This window comes from Mustelus asterias, unplaced genomic scaffold (genome assembly GCF_964213995.1).
Source record: "Mustelus asterias unplaced genomic scaffold, sMusAst1.hap1.1 HAP1_SCAFFOLD_320, whole genome shotgun sequence".
Lineage (NCBI taxonomy): Eukaryota > Metazoa > Chordata > Chondrichthyes > Carcharhiniformes > Triakidae > Mustelus > Mustelus asterias.
The window spans coordinates 156,213-179,738 of NW_027590282.1; the positions used below are offsets into that span (position 1 = coordinate 156,213).

General features: G+C 44.5%; 1 non-coding gene across 1 annotated transcript; it reads left to right on the top strand.

Moving 5' to 3' along the window:
• The first annotated feature begins 8,933 nt into the window (after positions 1-8,933).
• On the top strand, positions 8,934-9,121 carry LOC144486351 (U2 spliceosomal RNA). The gene has a single exon (XR_013496251.1). It is a non-coding gene; the product is annotated as a U2 spliceosomal RNA (small nuclear RNA).
• The last annotated feature ends 14,405 nt before the right edge of the window (positions 9,122-23,526 follow it).

Genomic DNA, 23,526 nt, shown 5'->3' on the forward strand with positions numbered 1-23,526 from the left:
GCTATGATGGGCCCAAAAGATTTGACCATAATATTTGGAATTGGCTTGATAATGTATTCGGACAATGGGGAGCATGGTTTGCAAAGGCAGGGGTTATAATGGTAGTAGTAATAACCATAATTGGACTAATCTTTTGTTGTTTACTGCCTGCTTTGAGATCTTTTATTACCAGACTAATGAAGCGACAAATGGTAGTGCGAATGGAGAATGAACAAATCCCCGAACAAGAAGTCCAGGAATGGGGTCAAGTTGAATTACCCCCACCAAATAGACTCATGATAACTTTGATTGAGACTGACGCTCCTTGTTTTGCAATGTAGCACTAAAGACTGCAAAAGAGGGGAAGATCTGTTTCAATGCGTTAAAAGAAGATGGAAATTTGATTTGTATACCAGTGATCAGTATTTTCCTTCCTCAGGAACAAGGACTGTTGACACAAACTCTACCGCTCAAGTTCATGGTTCACCGAATTCGACCCAGGAAACTGAGCTATCAACTGAACTGACAAAACAAGATAAATCACTGAAATTGAAGCTGAAAGACTGTATAAACTAAATAGTAGTAGCGGCGACTAAGCGCGGGAAAAGAATTGTGTAAACTGTGATAAATTGTACTCTCCCTCCTTGTGATAGCATGGGAAAAGTAGAGGTAGGATGGATGGGGATAATACTAGTACTTAGTATGGGGGGTGGCAAGAGTAAAAATGAACAGGAAGAAGACAGATCGCATATAAATACTTACCTATATATGTCATATATGTATGCAGAAAGATTGAACATAAGCAAATGTTGGGTCTGCACTCATGTCCCAAGCCATTCCCAAGAAGGCCTACCACTCCAGTCTCTCCCTTTTCAGATTTCAGAAACTATAGAATGGATCTTGAGACAAAATAAGACAGGGGAAGGAGGAAACATGACAATGTGGGAGTCAGCTGGGTATAGAATGACCAGGTTTGCTACATGGTACCAACCAACCTACGACCATTCCCAGTTCCCACCTGTACCGACGGTCCTAAAATCAAATGGACCAGGATCCTTCTGTTTAAAGAAAAATGTGGATGGAGCAAGAGTTGGAGAAAGTAAATGTCAGCAAACTGTAGAATGGCAACCACCTGTGAAAGATTTAAGTACAGCTGGTATGTTCAAAATAGACTGGACTGAAATATGCAACATCACATCAAGCAACGTGTGGGAAGGAAAAGCTGTACAACCTTGGATGACGTTGGCTGATAACTTTACGGCCTACAATGGAACTTACTTTATATGCGGTACAAAGGCATATCCCTGGCTTCCTGCGAACTGGACAGGCTCCTGTTATCTGGGATATGTAGTGCCCTATATGCACCACATGCCTTCCCTACGAAGCTACCCTTCGCGAGCAAAACGAACAATCAGTAAGACTGACTGGTTCTTTATGATGGCCTTTCCATTACATGGGACAGGAAGAACGGCAAACGAGTTAATTCTGATGGCCACAGCCCTGGAACAACTGGCTAATATCACTGCAGCTGAAGCTCGATAAACAGGGCAAGCCTTGGCAGTCGGCACAGTAGCCCTTCAAAATAGACTGGCTTTGGACTATCTATTGGCCTCGCAGGGAGGAACATGTGCCATAATTTAACAAGAATGCTGTACTTACATACCAGATAAATCTGAGAATATAACTAACCTTGCAAAGCATATCGAGGCACAAGCAGACCAACTCCAAAAGATAGGTCACGAATTCCATGATTATAACCCACCTGGATGGTTAGGATGGGTAGGAAATGGGATGTTTGATTGGATTTTTAAATCATTTATGTTACTGCTGCTTATAATAGTAGGGATAGCGTTAGCAGGATGCTTATGTCGATGTGTAATTAACAGGGCAATGGACAGCATGTACCATTATCAATAGTTTGAAAATAAGAGGAGATAATATGACCCTAGATACCATACGCATAGAGGGGAATACTTAAATGATCAAGCAAAATCAAGGAGGGAGAGATGTGTTCGTACAAAGTGTATGAAATGTATTAATGCAAAAATGTATTTTAATGAACTATCAGGTAAAGGAAATCTGGAGGAGCAGTTCGCAATTAGGCTATTAATAAACAAAAAGGGATATTGATCCTACACTTAAGCTCCTCCACATTTCGTGAAACCAAACATAACTAAGACATATATTGGGAAAATATATCAAGAAATAGTTTAGTGAGACAATGATGTCTCAAAGAGGGGATATGTAAGGAATAATCATTAAGACAACATATATTGGAAGGAATAATTATTAGGACAAGTAGGAGATAATAATTAACATAGAAGAGATAATCACTACATAAGAAGTTCTCATATATATCACATATCTTATTAAGCATACACATGGATACTCGCATAAATGAACATAGAAGCTGAAAGTAATTTCTTAAATAAATGTGAGAAAGTCAGACAACGGGAAAAAAAGACTTGGCATAGATTAGACAATAAACTTCAGATAAGAAGGCAGGATGTAACCACAGTGATATCATAGCACATTCATTAGTGAAAAAACAGAAAGAAGGCAGATAACGAAGGTCTAGTAAATCATGGTGGCTAACGAAAAGTGGCCTTGGGGTCTGCAACAAAAAAACCTTGACTGTAAGATACGAATGAAGCTAAATGTGGATAAAAAGGACTGTGAGAGCACTGGTTTTTTGGATTTGCCTGGGAATCCCGGCTTTATTGAAATGTACTAGCTAATAAAGCCTTGCTGCCTGGAAGATCAAGACTCAGACTCTCTATTCTGATTGATGAATTCTTCTTGCCGTCCACGGGGAACCACGGCAATCTCAGAAGAATGAATAGCAATGCTGGAACAATAGATCACAACTCGAGAAGAATAGATTGGAATATTACAACGGGTCAGAATCTGGGAGCAACTGATGAGATTTGTAGAACAATATTCAGGGAGTTGTCATTTAGTTTCTATGTGCTTTCTACATTTTATAAAGTGACGTCCTTGTCATGGCGAATCCATGATGTTCTTCTGGTTATCCAAGAGGTTTTCTATCCCAATTTCGTTATTATTGGTATCCTTGGTAAGACTTCATTTAAATATACTAATTAAATGCAACATGATTAACTGCACTGATATCTTTATCATTTAAATTGAGCTGATTAGGAGGTACATTCTTTAATTCTGTCGACAAATTTGTTTTCTATTTCTGTACCCATGCCCTCGCGACCCTCAATTCTGGCCATAACTACCTCCATAATAAAGCGAATCTGAATCTCTGAAAAAGCCCACCGCCTGCATGAGACGTCATCTGTGACGCTGCAAAATCCACATTCGATTATTGTATTTCTCGGCCTTTTGGCTAAGATCAAGTGTAGTATGGATTGCCTGCACTTGGTTGAGGTCATTGGGTTACGCTGAGGCTTCATATGTTTCATATGAAGCAATTTTTAAAAGCGGCATCTCGGCCTTTTGGCTAAGATGCAAATGAGCTCAAGTCTTGGAGGAGGATCCTCCCCCTTCTCCAATCAGCTTGACTCATGTAGATCAGGCCCAGGACAGGGTGGTTTTGGTCTCCCGTCCTTTCTTGTCAGCCTGGAGCTGAAATGTCTCAACTTGTTGAGACTCTGAAATGGGTTTGATTTGATTGAATTGGAAAAGTATTTAAAACAATTTCTCGGCCTTTTGGCTAAGATCAAGTGTATGATCAAAGCCAAGGGCTCGGATTTCGCAAGGAGCTATCGAGTTTCGATGGGGATTGTGGATTGAAGAAGCAGGCGTCAGACGACCGGCAGACGACCGTCTGCAACACTTGAGCTCTGCTGCTACTGGTGGATATTTATGCTGGTTTCAAGCCTCTGGCTTGGACCTAACGCCGGTACAGTAAGACTCAGTGTTTTCGAGCTATGGCTGCAGCTGCTCTGAAAGCGACAGGCCATAGGCTGCCCAACACCATCCGGGTGAAGCCTTCGGGAGGAGGCTCGCCTCTGGGACGCGATTACCTCGTGAAGAAGGTATTGTTCGAGTGCTGCGGATTCCAAGCAGCAGATATCGACGGTGTGGCTGAGTACAGCAAGCCGTCGCACGTGGATATCAGCTTCAGAAGCCTGTCAGGATGCGTCAAGCTCCTGACAGCAGTGAAGGAGAAAGGCAAAGACGGGCCCCTCTCTATAATGACGGCGGAGCCCCTGTTCACCATGCCGTCCCAGCGGAACCGGGTTATCACATTCCATATGTATAACCACTACGTCCCTGCGGCTGATGTGCTGACGTTCCTCTCCAGGTACGTGGAGGTGAAGGGAGAGAGCGTGGACGTCATGGACCAGTATGGAATATGGACCTGTAATAGGCAGGTGAGAGTCACCCTGAAGACCGACCCGAAGGGAAGCCTTCTGCACCCGCCCTCCAATTTTGCCATCGGAGGGAATCGAGGCTTCCTGTACTACACGGGCCAGCCACGACTCTGCTGCAACTGTGGCAAAACCGGCCATTTTGCCGCGAGCTGCAGCATCACCGTATGCTGAAACTGCCTGAAGGAGGGGCACTCGACCGACAAGTGCAAAGAAAGCAAATGTTGCAACCTGTGTGGGGAGACTGGCCATGTTTACAGAGTCTGCCCCAAGCGGAAGGTCACGTACGCCCAGATCACCGGAGGCGGAGCGAGGAAGACGAGTGCTCCTGCCACCTCAGGGAACAAGAAGCCCACCACAAAAGAAGCTGGCACGGAGAAAGCTTCTGAAGCAAAGGTGGACCCCCCAGTGCAGCAGAGGGCGCAGAGGACATGGAGCACGAGATCGGAGATCCCGAGGGCCCCTGGCAGGTGGTAAAGAAAAAGAAAAGAACCCAGAAAAGGAAATCCTGCGCAGCCAGGGTCTCCAGTGGTGACGTATCCTCAGACGAGGAAAAGAAAGCGGGCAACCGACAAAGCATCAAACGGCGCATTAGAAAAGCGGCACGGGAACCACAACGGACTCGGACCAACGACCACAAAGCAGCGGGGACCATCCAGCCGATGGATGCAGCAGTGCAGCCGAGGCCCCCGAAACCCCGGACAGCAGGAACGAGGACACCGACAACGCCCAAGGTGGAGATCGGCCCGCAAGCCCAGCACCAACCGAGGGCTACACAACACCGACCATGTCACCCAGTCGTGGTCGGGGCCCTGACGCAGGGTCGGACTGCTACCTCAGCCCTGCAGCCCTGCAGAATTTCGTCAGCGCCACAGGAATGCAGCACCTGGAGGAGGCTGACTGAAGGACACGTAAGAACTGACAAACCTTTTAAACATTAAAATGTCTTTAAAGTTTGCATCTTTAAATGTTCACAGTGTTAAAGACAGTCTGAGATGTGCGGCCAGCTTGTCCTACCTGGCCAAGATCAAGGCCGACCTGCTGTTCCTGCAGGAGTGTGGAATACCACACCTCAGCAACTACAGGCGCTGGTCGAGTGTGTGGTCTCACGGACCGTCCATCTGGTCAGGTGGGAACGACTGCCGTTCATCCGGCCTAGGCATTCTGCTGCCGGGGGGCAACTTCACCGTCTCCGAAGTTAAGGAGGTGGTGGGAGGACGCCTCCTCGTAGCAGATGTCACGTACAAAAACTGCCCACTCAGGCTGATTAATGTGTATGCCCCTGCCGTCAAGACCGAGCGGCTGGCACTTTTTGAACAGCTGCCACTGCTACTCACCACCTCTAGGCCAATCATACTGGGTGGGGACTTTAACTGTATCATTGACAAGGCCGGCCGATCCAACAGGGCCGAAAGTAAACTGGACGCTACGTCCAGAGCCCTGCTGGAAACAGTCAAAGATGCCAAGCTGCTCAACGTCTTCAGCGATCCAGCAGATGGAGGGCAGCGTAGATACACATGGTCGCCGCCAGATGGGTCTGTCCGCTCCAGGATCGACTTCATGTTTGCATCCCGCGCGCTCACGGTCAGGTCCACCGACGTCAAGCCGGTGTTCTTCTCTGACCACTGCCTCCTGCTGGCAGACTGTCAGCTGGAGGAAAACCAGAAGGTGGGCAGGGGGTCCTGGAAGCTTAATGTAGAACTGTTGACCCCAGAGAACCTCGGGGAACTCAAGAGGGTTTACCACGGTTGGAGAACCGTGAAACCCTTCTTTGAGTCTACATCGATCTGGTGGGAAACCATCAAGGGCAACATCAAGAGGTTCTTTATCCGAAAAGGGGTTCAGAAGGCCAGGGAGAGACGGGGGGAAATGTCCCGACTCCAGAAAAGCATGCAGGAGGTACTCCAACTGCAGTCGATGGGGGTGGATGTCAAGGAGGACCTCCGGGAGGTGAAGAGCCAGCAAGCCTCGCGCTTTGCCTCAGAGGCCTCCAAGGTTATCTTCCGGTCCAGGGTCCACTCCGTGGAGCAGGACGAAACGTGCTCGCGCTTCTTCTTCCAGAAGGTGCACAGAGAAACCTCTGTGATCACAAGCCTGAAGGAAGAAGATGGCTCTGTAAGGTCATCGCAGTCTGACATCCTGAGGATTTGCAAATCCTTCTATGCCGGACTGTATGACCTGAAGCCAACAGACAGCACGGCCTCCCAATCTTTCCTGTCGTCTATCACGCAAGTCGAGGACGACGGCGAGCGGGAGAGCCTGGACAGACCAGTAGCTCTGGATGAGCTGACAAAGGCAGTCGAGTCCCTTCAGAAGGGTAAAACTCCCGGTAGCGACGGCTTACTGGCTGAGTTTTACTTGGCATTGTGGGACTTGACGGGCCCGGACCTCCTGGAAGTATACAAGAGTATGCTTCTGGAAGGCAGCATGTCAGAATCCATGAAGAAAGGCATCATTACCCTCATCTACAAGCAGAAGGGGGAAAGGGAAGAAATTAGAAATTGGAGACCTATTTCACTATTGAATGTGGATTACAAGATTCTGGCCAAGGTCATCGCCAACCGGGTCAAGTTTGCTCTGGGGTCAGTGATCCATCCTGATCAAACCTGTTCTGTACCCGGCAGGAAGATCTCTGATAGCCTCGCGCTACTCAGGGATACGATCGCCTACGTGCAGGACAGGCAAGTGGACACCTGCCTCATCAGTCTAGACCAGGAAAAGGTGTTTGACAGAATATCGCACAGCTACATGATGGATGTGCTGTCCAAAATGGGCTTTGGGGAGGGAATCTGCAATTGGATCCAACTGCTCTACGCAGACATCAGTAGCGCAGTTTCAATTAATGGGTGGGAATCAGATATGTTTCAAATCAGGTCTGGAGTCAGGCAGGGCTGCCCTCTCTCCTCCGTCCTTTTTGTCTGTTGCATTGAGGCCCTCAGAAGTGACCCAGGCATCAAAGGGGTTACAATCCCAGGCAGCGGAGGGATGCAAGTCAAAGCCTCCCTCTACATGGGTGACGTGGCTGTTTTCTGCTCGGACCCCTCGTCTGTTGCAGGCTTCTTGGAGTCTGTGAGAAGTTCGAGCTGGCCTCGGGAGCCAAAGTCAACCAGGGTAAGAGTGAGGCCATGTTCTTTGGGAACTGGCCTGACACATCCTTTGTCCCAATCACCATTAGGGCAGACGACCTCAAGGTGCTGGGGATATGGTTCGGAGCGGCAGGGGCATGCGCCAAAAACTGGGAGGAGCGCATCGCCAAAGCCAGACAAAAATTGGGATTTTGGGAGCAACGCTCCCTCTCCATTACTGGGAAGAACCTTGTGATCCGATGTGAGGTTCTGTCCGTGTTGTTGTACGTGGCGCAGGTGTGGCCTCTCCCCAAGTCCTGCGCAGCAGCAGTGACCCGGGCCATCTTCAAGTTCATCTGGAGATCAAAGATGGATCGTGTCCGCAGGGAGGCAATGCACAAATCTCCAGAGAACGGAGGGAAAAACGTTCCCAACGCCGCCCTCATCCTGATGGCCACCTTTGTGTGCGGCTGCATCAAGCTGTGGGCAGATCCTCGGTACAGTAACAGCAAGTGCCACTATTTTTTGAGGTTCTACCTGTCCCAAGTGTTGCGGAGATGGGTCTGGCCACATTGCCGCGGAACGTTCGAAGCAGTTGGACCGTACCGCAGCACCTGTCCTTCGTAGAGAAATTCTTCCGGAAACACACCTTTGACCACATGGCTATCAAGCAGTGGTCAGCATGTAATGTCCTTGAGGCCCTGAGAGAAAAGGAGACGGCAGATCCTGTCGGGTGGTTCCCTGAGCGGACTGTCAATGTCATTTGGCAGAATGCCTCATCACCAGAACTCACAAACAAGCACGAAGACCTGGCTTGGCTGGTGGTGAGAAGGGCACTCCCCGTCATATCCTTTATGCATGCCCGAGGTCTCAACCTCACCGCACGCTGCCCTCGAAGCGGCTGCGGGGCTGATGAGACGGTCGCACATTGCTTGTGGAATGTGCCTTTGCAAAGAAGGTCTGGAACGAGATGCAGTGGTATTTGTCGCGGTCCGTCCCAGGCAGCTCGGTGACGCATGACTCTGTGCTCTACGGGCTGTTTCCAGGGATGCACACCGAGACAAATATCAACTGCTGCTGGAGGGTCATCAACTGAAGGACGCGTTTTGGTCCGCGCGAAACTTGCTGCTCTTCCAGCTGAAAGAATTGTCCTCGACCGAGTGTTGCAGACTGGCACATTCCAAGGTCCAGGACTACGTGCTCAGGGATGCGCTCAAGCTTGGGGCAGCCGCCGCCAAAGCACAATGGGGAAAGACCACCGTGTAAAGCGTCTCCACTGAGGCAGACCGAGGGCCGGGTAACTGCAGAATACCCTCGGCCTGCGTAACTGTGTGCCAACCTGATAAATAACGGCACACAGTAAACTCTGACACATGTATATAGTTTTAAGAAATGGAATGTAACGAAATGTAATATTTTTGTAAATAAGCACTGTATTGTACTGTAAAAATGATTCTTTTTTGCACTGTTTATGACTTTTGGATCTGTCATTTTGCAATGTTTTATTGGAGAGTTTTTTTGTGAATAAAGTATATTTTTGAAAAAAAAAAATTCTCGGCCTTTTGGCTAAGATCAAGTGTAGTATGGATTGGATGCTGCACTTGGTTGAGGTCATTGGGTTACATTGAAGCTTCATATGTTTCAAATGAAGCAATTTTTAAAAGCTGCATCCCGGCCTTTTGGCTAAGATGCAAATGAGCTCAAGTCTTGGAGGACGTGTTGCTTTGCTCCTCCAATCAACTTGGCTCATGGAGATCAGGCCCAGGACAGGGCGATTTGGTCGCTCGCCCTGTCTTGTCAGCCTTGATCTGAAATGTCTCAACTTGTTGAGACTCTGACTTGGATTTGATTTGATTGAATTGGAAAAGTATAAAAATAAAATTTCTAACATTGACAACCTACCAATTTCAAATCACATTACCACCACTAAAATCGCTGCCTACATCTTAAATCAAACAAGGCCGCATTTATTTACAATCGCTGTGCTCAGTGGCCCACATGGATTCCCAGTTCACAATCTGCAGGCTGCTCATTTACCCTGTGTGAATTTGAAACACTTTCTTCTCTTCAATAACAAAGTTGCCCACTCGCAGCGCCATCACATCACACATGCACATTTCTGCCTCACCTCATCTCCTTAAAACACATCAGCAGTGCCTTTGGTGAATGCACAATCGACTATTGCAACGATATATTGGTTCTTACTCAATTTAGAAACGGCCAAATACCACGAGGCAGCTGAATAAATCCTGTCTGTAATCTGACTCATGACAAGTCGTTTGCATCCATCTCCCTTGTTTCCTCTTATCTAAATTGGTTCCTGCTATATTAAACCCTTCATTTCTATGTTACAAGTGATGCCATTGGATGCCTCCATGATATCAATGCTCGGATTAATCACATTCCCCCGTCGATTTCTCATGTAGGTGGAGCACGTGGATGGGTTTGTCTGGTAGAGAAGATATGTAGGCTCACAATACAAAGTATATGGCAGTCTATAAGACAGGCATTTCGGTTATGGTACTCAGATGGTGCTAGGAAGGGACGTAGTGCACAGACATAAAATGAAGCAATTGGGTCAAAAATGGAACGAAATTGTAACAAGGCAATCCTCACTTAAATGCCCGTAGCATTCGGTAAAGAGATGAATTAACGGTAGAAATTGAGGTGTAATAGTTTTGCAGATTCAGGTCGGGTGAAGAGAAAGATCAGCTTAATAGATGAAAGGGCCATTCAAACGTCTGATAACAGTAGGACAAAATATGCTCTTGAGTTGGTACGTACTTTCAGAATATTGTATAGTTTTCCCGATAGAAGAAGGTAAAATAGAGCATTTCTGGGGTGCGTGGGATCCGTGATTATATTGGCTACTTTTCCGAGGCAAACGGAAGTGTACATGGAATCAATAGATGGGAAGTTGGTTTCCGTGATGGACTCGGCTACATTCACAACCCTTTGTAGTTTCTTGAGATCTTGGTCAGAGCAGGAGGCATACCAAGCTGTGATACACCCGGATAGGATGCTTCATACCTGTAAATATTGGTGCGAATCACAGTGGAAAAACCGAATTTCCTTTGCTATCTGAAAAAGTAGAGGTGTTGGTGGGCTTGTAGGATTAGTCTCGAGGGACCAGGTCAGATTGTTGGTGATCTGAAAACCCAGAAACTTGAAGCTCTCGAAAATTTCCACTTCATCACTGTTGACTTAGACAAAGGCATGTCCTCCACTACGCTTCCTGATGTCTATGACTAGCTCTTTAGTTTTACTGACATTGGGAGAGAAATTTTTGTCGCTCTACAATTTCACCGATTCTCTATCTCTTTCTTGTATTCCATGTCCATCGTTGTTTGAGATCCGACCCATTACAGTGGTGCCATCAGCAAACAGGCAGTCCTATGTTGATATGAAGTAGAGCAAAGTACTGATGACACTGCCATGGTTTTACTGGTGTTGTAAGACTTTTTACTGTGTTTACCCCAGTCCAACGCCGGCATCTCCTCATCATGTACATCCAGGACACAGACGTGGTTTCAAGGAGATTAAAACTGTGAACTGAATACTCAGGGGTACTTGACCTTGATTAGAAACAAAAAGGAGGAAAGGGTGGGAGGGTTGTGTTCCTAACTCTGTGTTTTCCACTGCCTATGTGTATTGGCAACAATTGCATCCCAACCCCGATCTCACCATCTCACCACGATGCTCAGAACATTCACATGTTTCTGAAAATAAAGTCAGAATTCTTGGACATCCCCAATTTTAATCTCTCCACCATTGTCTGCCAACCATTTACCTATCAATACCATTTACTTGCAAAGACTCGCATTCCAAGATTCCCTTGCAAATGAGTCTGTGTCTATATATGCCCTGTCTGTGAAGCCAACTCTCCACTCTCCTGATAAAGGAACAGCGCTCCGAAAGCTCGTGCTATCAAGTAAACCTATTGGATTTTAACCTGGTGTTGTGGGACTTCCGAATGTGCCCACCCAGTCCAACGCCCGCATCTCCACATCATGACCATGGACCTATCTATGCCTTAAGCTGTGTATTTGTCTCTACAAGCATCGTTATATTTCACTTCCCCAGTTAACAACCTATCTATGCCTGTCCTACCTGCAACCTTTCCAAATTATTGCTCATCCAATCTAATATCTACATATCACCATCACTGCAGTGCCTGTCTTTAACTGTTTCAGCAAATGTCCTCAAATTGTGTTTGTGAATTTAAACCGCTATGCAAATCTTAAATCATCGTTGTTAAAGTATTCAGCAGCGCTTGCAGGGAGCGATTGGAATTTTGGCGGTTTCATTTCAGGGCCTTGCGGTCCAAGAGGTGAAGGGACCTGAGAAGTTCAGTGTCAATCAGGGATGTTAACTGACAACATCTTGTGGATTGCAGACTGTTTGGTTCAGAATGAATCGTTCTTCTGCAAAAAGCATTCTTTGTCAGAAGCTTACGCCAAAGTGGAGGTAGTGTGCTGTACGTTGTAGTAATGAGGGCTGCTCAAACCATGCAGATTGACTCATCTGGATTACAGCTCTTCAAACTAAAAGCAGTATGGAGACTGTCCCAACTACTTTGGTTCTCGCACAACCCCGCCAGCGCATGAAGATACAGTGTGTCTCTCCCATAATTACGTGTCCCACCACCCTGGTTAGCCGTCACGTTGGGACACATTAACCACGAGGCTCACACACAACCGTGTCTTCCTGATAAGTTATCGTTCCCCATTCTGATCCCTGGACTGACTACGCGGCCGAACTCGACTCAAAACCGTGAGATTCCCTGCCAGCCGGATCCAGGCCATCACCCGTTGGCTACCTCATCACGTTTGCCTCCGGCCGCAATCCACTGATTCCCAAAAACTTAAATATCTTCATCAGCTTTAGATCCTGGCCATCCCAAACTCCCCTTTCATGCTCATCTTTCCCAGTCACAGTGGCTCCTGCCTTAGCCCTGGCTCCTCCAGGTCAACTCCCCTCTAAATCCATCCCATCTTCCTCCCTGATATTTAAAGTCATCTCTGTTTCCCACTGAACAAATACTGACCACATCAGGCTCCGCCTCCGTATTCAACACTGGCTCCCACAGCGCATCCGTCCCGGCATTATACCAGATTCCTGTTCCTTCGAACATCTCTCTTTTGTCATAAATATTCTTGCCTTTACCCTCATCATTGCACATCCCATATGTTCTTTCATCTGGAATAAAACACTGTAGTTACTTATACGTGGTGAATTCTGAGTTAGATCTCATTTCTATTAATCTAATATGTGTCCCCAGCCAGATGGATAATCACAATTGTCCAGTGTTCTTCCTTACATTTAACTTACCGGCAATTTAGAACCTAACACGTGAACAATGTGGTCTTTCCAAATGTCCCACTCATTACTTGGTAGCAGATGTGGATCTATTTGTTGTTATCCTCGACCTGCTGTTGAGACACATTCCCAGTTTTTATTACAAAAACATTATTTTCATATATTAAATCCCCGAGTGTAATATCCATGCCATACTGCTTTATCCAGCCACTGATTGTTCCATCTGGTTCACCATCATTTTCAGGTTTTATCAATTTGTACCCATTTGCTGTCAGAAGCTGAAAAAAAATAATATTGTACTGAACAAACGGCGGCTGGCGTTCTTGGAACAGTGACTGCGCTGAGCTTTTTTGAAGAACATTACTTACTATTTTATGTGAACACGTTGGTACCTGCTTGGGAATATGCCCTGGTTTTTTGATGGAATGAGAGCTGGTCTGGATTCTCTTGACTGGATTGGAATTGAATTCCTATTTGCAATATTAACTCCTGGCATCCCATTTGTGCTGATCCTGTGGCTCAGTCTTTTCATTGTCCGACGCAGGTTAGTGAGCAGCCGAGCATGGAGGAAACTCCGGGATAACAGCAGTGATGAGAATCCCAGGAATCCAGAGGTGGAGAATCGAAGAAAATCTACAATTTTCCTAATTGTTCTTTCCGCCAGTTTCAAGTTTTTATGGTCAATTTTAATGGTTTATTTAACAGGCAATAGAATTGCACTCGTGGGGTATTGGCCTCTGTTTACTAATATCCCACAAGTGCAATTCTATTGCCTCTTAAATAAACCATTAAAATTGACCATAAAAACTTGAAATTGGCGGAAAGAACAATGATTGGGTTTTTCGGGAACTGGGATTCATGCTGCGGCTGCTGAAGTGCTGCACAGCCACTGCGATTCATGCCGTGACCCAAAACGAAGTTCAGAGAGCAGTTCAAGAATGTTTTCAGTTATCCATTTGCTTCGCTTCTTCAATTATTTCGATGAAGAGTACTGAGTCAATGGCAATTTGCAAAAGTTAGTCATTTGAGTACAAGCAGTTCATTTTCTCATGCTAACAGAGGAGGCTTTGGTTTGTCACGATGGTGGCATCGTGTGAAAAGGGTTAAAACTGCCTTAACAGATGACGGAAGTGGTATCACTCTCTTAATGGAAGTTAGGCGTGGTTTTTTAATATCAGTGCAGGGCAGGGCACATTCCTGCTGCTCTGATAGTATATTAATAAAACAGCTGCAGACTCGGTCTCCTGCTTAAAACAAAAGTTGCTGCCTCTCACCAGGGTAACAGGAAGAGCCGCAAGACTGTTGAGATGGAAATAGAACAGCGATTACACTGTCTGAACATTTTGATTTAACAATTGACCTTCAGAAATTTAAAATCCTTCACATAAAAGTGGATAATTTCGTGATTGTTTTGAGTGGCTCATTATTCTAAGCTTCCCCTCAGCCATCGCATCAACACGCACCCATTGGCCGACATGACTATCATTATCCCACTTCCCGCCCTCATATCCTGACCAGGAGAACAACCACAACAGGCAGCATATCTTCCCATTGATCAATTAACCTCCGCATCCTCCTGCAACCTCACCAAATCAGGTGCATTCCCATCATTACCATTCCCATTCGAAGGGCGACCTGTCAAACAGCCAATATGCACGCAAATAATAGAGGAGGAACTGATCTCCCCCATCACCAAAAACAACTTTCCCCTTCAACTGTCCGGTTCCCCTGTCGCATTGTCAAACATCATGGCACCGATTTTACAGTCGAATATCCCGCTTCATGATAACGACAGCGAATTAGCCAGCCAACCTGCAATTCAGCGCACTCCTAGCCCCGATAGAACACTGAACTCCTTCAAACCATGAGAGCGGTCCACTGTCATTAGATAATGACACTGGACAGCTGTCATTGTTTGAAGGTGTTCAGTGATTTATCGGGGCTCCCTATCCATATTCTGCTCCCTTTCAACGAATAAAATATTGAGTTCCACATGTCCCCAATGGTGACACTCCCTTCTCATTTGGCAGTTCAACTTGTCTCGCACAAGGACAGGACAGAGAGCTCGAGAACCCCCCACACCCAAGCTGTGTTCCCTCCCACTAGCAGCTCCACTTTCCCATCACCCTGTTCGTTCTCCCTTTCCCGACATCGCTCCCTTCCTAATGGCATTTGACATGGAAATCAACATGTTGCATCACAGGCATTGTTCACATCTCTGCCTTATGTCACCCACTGGACAAACGCCAAGTGTCAGCACGAATACCTTTACCATCAACATATCCATATACCCCCACCCCAAACCACCGCCGCATTGATGGAAAGAAACGCATTCTCAATGGCTTTGTTTTACCCCCGGACCATCAAAGCGATTGATTATCCATCTCGTGGAGACGTTGAGCTGAAAAAAAACGAACTGCTTTCTTCCCTTTTTAAAATTCATATGAGCAGAACATTCTTCGTTATTTAGTTATCTTGTTTCTTTGTCTGTTGTTTCCACCGAGGCTGCTTTCCTCGCCGTGACTTATCTTGGCAAATGGAAAACTAGGCAAGAAATACAACTGCTGTTGGTGTATAAGAGAAGAGGTGGCGCCGTGGGCTGCCCCCCTTCGGGGCAGTCCCCGGCAGCTGGCAGTCTGCACAGGTGTCGTTCTTTGCTCTTGGCAGCCAGCGCAGACGCAGTCTCCAGCTTCTGGTAGCCTGCGCAGGCGCAGTCTCCAGCTCTTGGCATCCCGCGCAGGCGCAGTCTCCAGCTCCTCATCGCCTGCGCTGGTGCAGCCTCCCGCTGAGCTCAAGTTTCGCACGAATTGGTTCTGGTTTCCGTGTCAACATGGAGAGGCGTCTGAAAGGGTCAATAATCACACAAGCTTCTGTGAGAGAATCCATTGGTCCTTGTAAAAGTCAACACATATGAGCGTTAAGGCCATTAGTCTGAAATAATTCATGAAGTCAGAATTCTGGGCCTGATAGGAGGAATTGATTTTCTCAAACCCTGGCAGAGGCTGGGACATCAAGGATAATTTGTAACAATAATGCCTTACTTCCGCTAACATGGCTCTTCGCTTTGATTGATTGTTATAGTTCAGTAAGTTCGAGATGGTCGTGTTTGGCATTTAACGTTTGCATCTTATGATTGATAGCGCCTTAATCATTCGCTGTCAGTCGGTAGAGATAACTTATATCTTGATGGGAATATTTTAATAGTTTCTAATCAAATCTGGATCTATATCTGCTTGTCTACTCCTCAATTCTGTTCTCTGGCTGACCGTGATGAACTTCCAGAATCGTATAGTTATTGGATCAATCACCATTGGGAAACACTCTGTGACATTATCTGGCTACTTAAAGGGAAAAAAAGCAATAAACACTCCAATCGGTGAAACATCAAAGAAAGCCCGCAACAGTGTTACAGTGGAATGCAAATGAAAATTCGAGTCGAATCCGACACGTAATAAATATTGATGATCAACATGGAAATGAAATGCCTCATTGTCACACACAGATATAAGAAATCTTAAAGACAAACATCTATATTGCACAAATGTGGACTCATTTGTTTGCAGAATATTAAGATCTGCTGCAAAATGCACAGATTACAAACGAGAAACTCCTGCATTCTGCATTTTGTATTAAAGTTCATGGAGCACACGTTGTCAGTTTGACTTCCTCCATGTTCAATGGTTTATTATGTTTCTGCAATAGCTAAGTGGGAGAACTAATAATGTGTTTGTTCTCTTTCATATTTTTGGAATTGGTGTTTTGTTTCTGTTCATAAGCCCACGAAAACGGTTATTTTGGATTTCTCTTCGTTTAGAAAGTACACAGACACTGACAGAAGCTAACAGTGGGGAGAACAATGATAATTACCCACAGGTCAATACGGAAAGAACATTAAATCAATTTACTATGATTTTAAGACATGCAAGTTGACATTTTAAAATTCATTTCAAAGTATTTTACTGTGACTATAACAGTGATATGCACACTCTAACAATCAATGCAGACTAAACCCCAATCCTGGCCGAGATAGGTTTTATTTTCCTCCGGTGCATTCGCGTTGTTTTCCCGATATACATCACTCGCAACTCGGTGTTGAGCTCCTCACCGTCCTGGCGTCCAGCATCCTTGAGAAATCGGCAGGACCAGGCTTCAGTGACACCCGCCGAAATAACCCGGCCTGTGTTAGTGGTGGAATAGGAACTGTTTTTTTTCTGTTGGTGGAGAGAAGAGGGGAGTGGCGGAGAACAAGTGCAATAGAAATCGAGTTAATTCTGCTATTGGAACACGCCAGGTTGCAGAGGACCGCGATGAACTCTACTAATTTCATCACATTAACATCACAATCACAATGAGATAATCCAACATGTATCAAATGGTTTCCATTCTAAAGGAAGACATTTTGCCCATCCTGACATGGATCTGACCCTGGAAGAGAGGGTCAGAGAGCGCCACAACGCCAGCCGTCTTATTTACATTTCAGTCATACAATTTGTTTAACGAAAAATAATTCCTTCTGGCATCTCTCTTTCCTTTGTTGAGGATTTGAATTTGTGTTATTTTCCCTCACAATGCTGCCAACAGGAAGAGCTTCTCTGTTTCCACAGCGCCCAGATCTCGCATTATTTTCAATATATTTACCCAGTCTCATCTCACCTTCTCTTCTTCACGAAAATAGTTTGAACTTCTCCAATTCATCTACATAAGGAGTTTCATATCACCCGAACCATTCTCCTGAACCATACCTGTGATCCTGTTAATTTACAATCCGTGCAAATGTGTGATATCAAAAAATGCTCGCAACAATCCTGTTGAGACTGAACTAGAGTTTCGACAGGTGCACATATAAATGTAACTGCTCTCTGTCATAAATACCTGTTATTATTAACATCAGGATCATCGAGGAGACACATCGGGACGTGTTTGTCTGCAGCATCTTTATCATCATAGAAATTACAGAAACCCTGAATCTCTCCACATACTTCATATAAAAGTATAACACTCCACGGTTTACTGAATAAAATTGCATTTGATGATGGCACGCCCCATTGTATCCGCTTGTCCACGTTATCTCGAATTATATCAATATCATCCTCATATTTCACAACACTTGTCAATTATTGAGCTTCTTTTTTTGCATGCACAAGTGCACTTCATTCATATTAACCACTGCTGCCTCACAGCGCCAGGGATCCAGATTTGATCCCCGGCTTGGGTCTCTGTCGATGTGTAGTTTGCACATTCGCTGCGTGTCTGCATGTCTTTCCCCTGGGTGCTCTGTTTCCACCCGCAGTCTAAAGATGTGCGGGTTAGGTGCATTGGCCACGCTAAATTGCCTCTTAATGTTAGAGGGACTAGCGGGAGAAATATGTGGGTTTGGGGATAGGGCGTCGTTGGGGTTGTCGTCGGTGCAGACTCTTTGGATGGAAAGGCCTCCTTCTGCACTCTAGGAATTGTATCAAGCAGCTGTGTCATATTAGTTAGCTAATTTGAGCTGTGTTGTCCAGTTTTGGAATTATGGGAATGCAATCCAAAAATAAGTATTTCTGAACCGGGTGGTGTAATGTATTTTTCATGAAAGAAGAAGAAACACCAATTAGAAAGACGTTGCCACATCAATGTCCCAAAGGTGCATCAAATATTATAAATTACAGTTTTTTGCAATGAGGGTTTAATACACATTGATTACCTGCAGCACAAAGTGTCACATCACTTCATTCAACATGTTTCTACGAATGTTCAAGAAAATATTCTACCCAGCACTTGCTGTTGTTGGTGTTCCTGGTAAGTGACTATGACCATTGTATGTGTTTAAATATGTTTGTGAGCTGCCTCCGATTTTTTCTCTGTCGCTCATAAGCTTCATAATAACTCAATGGAAAGCGCTCAGCAGACCCATTAACAGTGATACCGGCTGATTAAATCAAATGTGCTGAAGTAGGTCTGCGGCTTCGTTATGTTTCCAAGACTGATAAAAACCTAGTTTATCACTCAGAGTTTCTCCGAAACATGAAATTCTTATCCTTAGGAGAAACGCATGCCAGATGAAATCGATGGCAGTGAATGGAAACACTCCGAAAGAAAATATCCCTGAGGGTAGTAGCAACATGGCACGAAATGTGCAAAACGAAACAAAGTAGAAACCTAACGCTAACAATTATATATAACTGATAGAATCTGTTTGCGGAATTAAACATATGGTCAATCACAAATAAAAATGATATATCTGACGCCATTGATCAGGTCTTACAGGGACAATCAGTGCAGCATTCTGCTGTCTTTCAGTCGCTAAAATTAGCGGAATATCTGGCACTCGTTCGCATGTATTACTGGGAGTATCTGTCTCTGTCCGACTGTATCTTATAAGGGCCACAAGCAGAATGAAATAATTGACACCACTGATTGGCTATTATTAGAAAAAAAATGCATTACTGTGGGATTTCAATTGAGATGGGTCAGAAACCGCACTGGATCACCTAACACCAGTGACTATGTACTTATGTGATATCTATGTGGATAAATGTACTCACTTTAAAATGAGCAGGTTATATCTTAAAATGCAATTTGCCATGTAAATTGGCGAGTGTTACCAACATTCCATCAATCTACCTTTGCGTTTTAGTAACGGATTCGACTGACAGAGGTAAGTTTTACTTTTAGAGGATCTAAAGAGTTACAGTGACTATAAAGTGAAATGTTTAATTATGACTCGCTTTTATATGAACTTCTCCCAAAAACAAATGTGCATCAACTATCGCATGGTACTTTTATCTCACTTCCTTTCTTCCGGTAATGAACTTCACTGATTTGTTTTGATTTTAAGTGGTCTTCTTTACCTGATTTGCAGCGACTTGCTGTAGTGAAAATAATTCATAATTGAAATGTCTACTGTTGAGGCATATCAGTTGATATTTAATTGCTTCAGGAAATACGTTGGATGCTTCTTCCTTTATCGTTCCACCCTCAATTTGAATGTTCCAATTCGATTTTCGAATGAGGTTTCTTCTTTCTAATTCCAGATATTTTCTGTAAATGTTGAAAGACAGTGATCCCAGAGATGGGCCTGTGAAATATCACTCATCACTGTTCATGGATCTGATTAAATCCCTTTGACCGCAAATTACTTGGTTCCCTGTTGTCCCTTACGCTCCTTTGTTCCCTAACACAATATTGTTGAAATTAGCCATGAGTATGCTGCCTTCTGATATACTGAATTCCTCTATTCAATTAAAGTGTTGTGATCTATAATATCAACCTAAACTTTAATTTCTGAAATTGTATCCAATAATTCATTGAAGTCTGGACTTTTTTTCGAAATTGCGCTGAGTAATGCTTATCATAATCGATGTTTTCAGGTGTTTTGTGTTCTATTCAGTTTTACTGCTATTATTTTCCCTAGTACTCACATTGTTTTAACTTGCCTATAATTCTTTCGAGTTGTACCCTCTTCTGTTTGAAAAATCAGGAATACCATTCGGTGCCAATCAGTCCATTCATATTGTTATAATTATTATGACTGAACAAGTAATAATAAACCTCCTGCCTCCCCATTTGCTTTAATGCCTTCGCTGGAATCCACAACTGGAACTTTCCCCTTGTTTTCGATTAATTTATCAAATTTTCATCTTACATTTCTTTGAGTTATTGGTTTGAATTCATTTTTTTTCTAGTTGCTATTATAGTTCTTCCCCTCAGAGAGCTTTCTTTCTTCTTCAAGCCATGAATGATAATGAAATGGTTCATTCTGCAATGGCAATCTCAAAACTTGTGTCACCTCCATCATTCTGTGCGCGAAACTGTCCTCCATCATTCAATTTCTATTTCTGTCATCTCTCTCCCTCTTTGCTCCAGGGTCCTGTCAATGCGAGCTTTCAGTTACCTCACAAAGGATGGGACGTGCCTCAAAGACACCATGAGGCAGTTTCCTCGCCAGTTCCCTTCCATCATTTCCAGCTCGGATAGTGTGAGGACAGATTCTCTTGTTTAGATTTATTCACTTTCGATAACCATTTGGACTATTGCCATCCCAACCATCAGCACTCTCGAAATGCATACACATTCAGATTCCTCAATGTGAATTTGATACAGGGCCCCTAACTTCAGGAGAGCTGTGCGTAGTCCACGTGCAAACATAGGGATAATCCATGCCCAATTTCTCCCTCTGACAGAGTCTGTATGTGTGCTAGCTATGCGGACTTTGCTTCGGAGAAATGCCGGTCTGCTAGATGTGTTTTGTAGCCTTCTGTGGGCATTTGCTATTCTCATCCTTCAAACATTATTGTACACTGCTTTGCTTTGAACTAAATTTATGAATTCGTGTGCCTTGAATTTGCACCCGACATTCACTTTGGAAGGTCCCTCTCCGACAATGCCCTTCAAGTAATCGATGCATCAAACTCCACTCAACAAATTTGGATGTGCACCAAATGTAATTTTTAAAAAGATTTTCCTACTCCCGCAGCACTGTTCATCATAACGCAACGAATTCCCCACTCACACATGTACCACCGGGCCCTCCGCCCCCAAAAGCTTCCTGGAGAAACTCTGTGTCCGTATGCCCCAGTGTCTAAAGCTCTGTCCCGTAATTTACGACAATGCTGCCTACGAGCAAGTGTTTCTGATATTTCTGCATTATTCCTGAGTCCAGGTTCCCCTCATTTGCACACGCGTCTCTCTATCGCGTCCAAGCCAGCTTTCTTATAACTAGTCTCATCTCTTCCGGGAGTGGAAATCATTAACTTACCTAATTCATTCCACGCTACCATACTCTGCATTCAACACATACTTTCCGCCTTTCTTCCACGTCCACCTTCGGTCACCACACAACATGCATGCTCCCAATCTCACGCTTTGCCACCCTTGCCTCGGCCTTGGCCGCTTTCTGATTTTTAACATTGTGTTAGATTTCAAGATGTGACGAATTCATTAAACTGGCAAAATGTTTAAATGTAATCTCGCAGCAAATTTTTCAAACGGATAAATGTCACACGAACATCCATCATTTAATGTAATCAACTAATTATGAGTTCTTCAAGGTTTGTATAATTTTGGTTCAACTCATCTTATTACTTCATCTAAAGCCCGAGGAATACTAGCCTATTTTGTTTCATTCATTCGTGGTACATGGGTGTCACTGGCTGACCAACATTTATTGCCCATCCCGAGACGCCTTCCAAACAAATGGCTTGCTATGCCAATTCAGAGGGTAGTTGAGAGTAAACCACATTGCTGTGGCTCTGGAATCAGTTGTAGGCCAGAATGGTTAAGAACGGCAGGTTTCCTTCCCGAAAGGACAGCAGTGAAGCAGGTGGGGGCTTGTGACAATCTGCAATGTTGACATGGTCATCAGTAGAGTCTTCGATCCACATTTGTTTTATTGAATTCTAAACTCCACCATTTGCCATGGCAGGACACGAACCGGGGTCCCCAGAACATTAGTTACGTTTCTGATTTAATATTCTAGCAATAATATCTCTCGGTCATCCTCTTTGAAATACAATAGGAACGAATTTAATTTGCGAGCTGTTGAGATATTCAATTGGCAGCAGACATTTTCTTTTCTAGTTCAACGTTAGGAGAAAATGGCAGATTTATTTGATCAGGTGACTGCAGTTAAAATGTTATATAATGTTCATATGCCATACAATCTACTAAATAATACTAAAATAATTCATGCAACCGTCTTGCTTACGTGCGTCACCCAAACATGAAATAAGTCCACTTGTAATCTTCCCGTTCAAGTACAGGAAATGTAAACATGTCAATTAGCTTTCACATATTCCACGTTTTTAAATGACAAGCATACATTTCAGATTAAAAAATGATTTTATTGTAGTTCATAAAATTCTTTCAATGTATTCGCAGCAACAATGAAGTCTGCTGTACACTGGGAGAATGTCATGCCCAGATGTGTTACCATTTTGCCAGCGTCATCCTGTGTTTCCAGTCGTTTGTCACTTCTGTTCTGTACTCCACTGCGGTGTGAACTCTGTGTTCTGGACCTCCTGCACTCTTCCACTGATGCTATATCATGACGCCCATTGCATTCCTCTCCCGAACGTCTGGTTGTTCATATGTTCACCAGAACAATGAATACAATAGTTCCTGCATTGTTCCATGTTGCCAGCAAATCAAATCCTCTCTATCGTCTCTCCGGACAAAAGGCTCCCCAGCACTCGAATGCTCTTCTTCATCAATGCAACCTCCCTTCCATGTCCCACCCTTCCACGCACGAACAAGCACGTGCACATACACAGATACACACACACACAAACAGACACACACGCACAAACAGACACACACACCCACACCCATACACGAACAGACACGCATGCATGGTGATGCACACAAACTTTTGTATCGGTCCTCAACACCTTGCAGAAGGGACAAACACCAGAAATTCTGGGAAAAACTCTGTGGAGAAAAATTGGCTCTATTCTCTCTCCAACGACACTCTTAATCCTGCTGAGTTTTTCCCAGAATTTTCAGGGTTTTTTTCAAATTCAGTATTTACCCCTTGCTTTGTAAATGGGAATGCTTCATACGAACATACAAGCACAGAGCAGCAGAAATCTAATTCAGCTCGCTGTACTGCTCCACCAAGAAGAAAGCAAAAAGTAGCCCTTCTTTCAGCCAGGTCTGAGTGATATCCACGACAACTTAATTCCACCCAGACAACTGCGCCTATGTTTCATCAATCTGATTAACACAACTCCATATATTCGCCTGTGCGCACTGGAAGTCGGATCTAGCCTCGGTCAATGTCTCCCGTCCTGGAAAGCCAAGTACTAAAGCAGACAACATTATTTTAGTCTCCCCCTGAT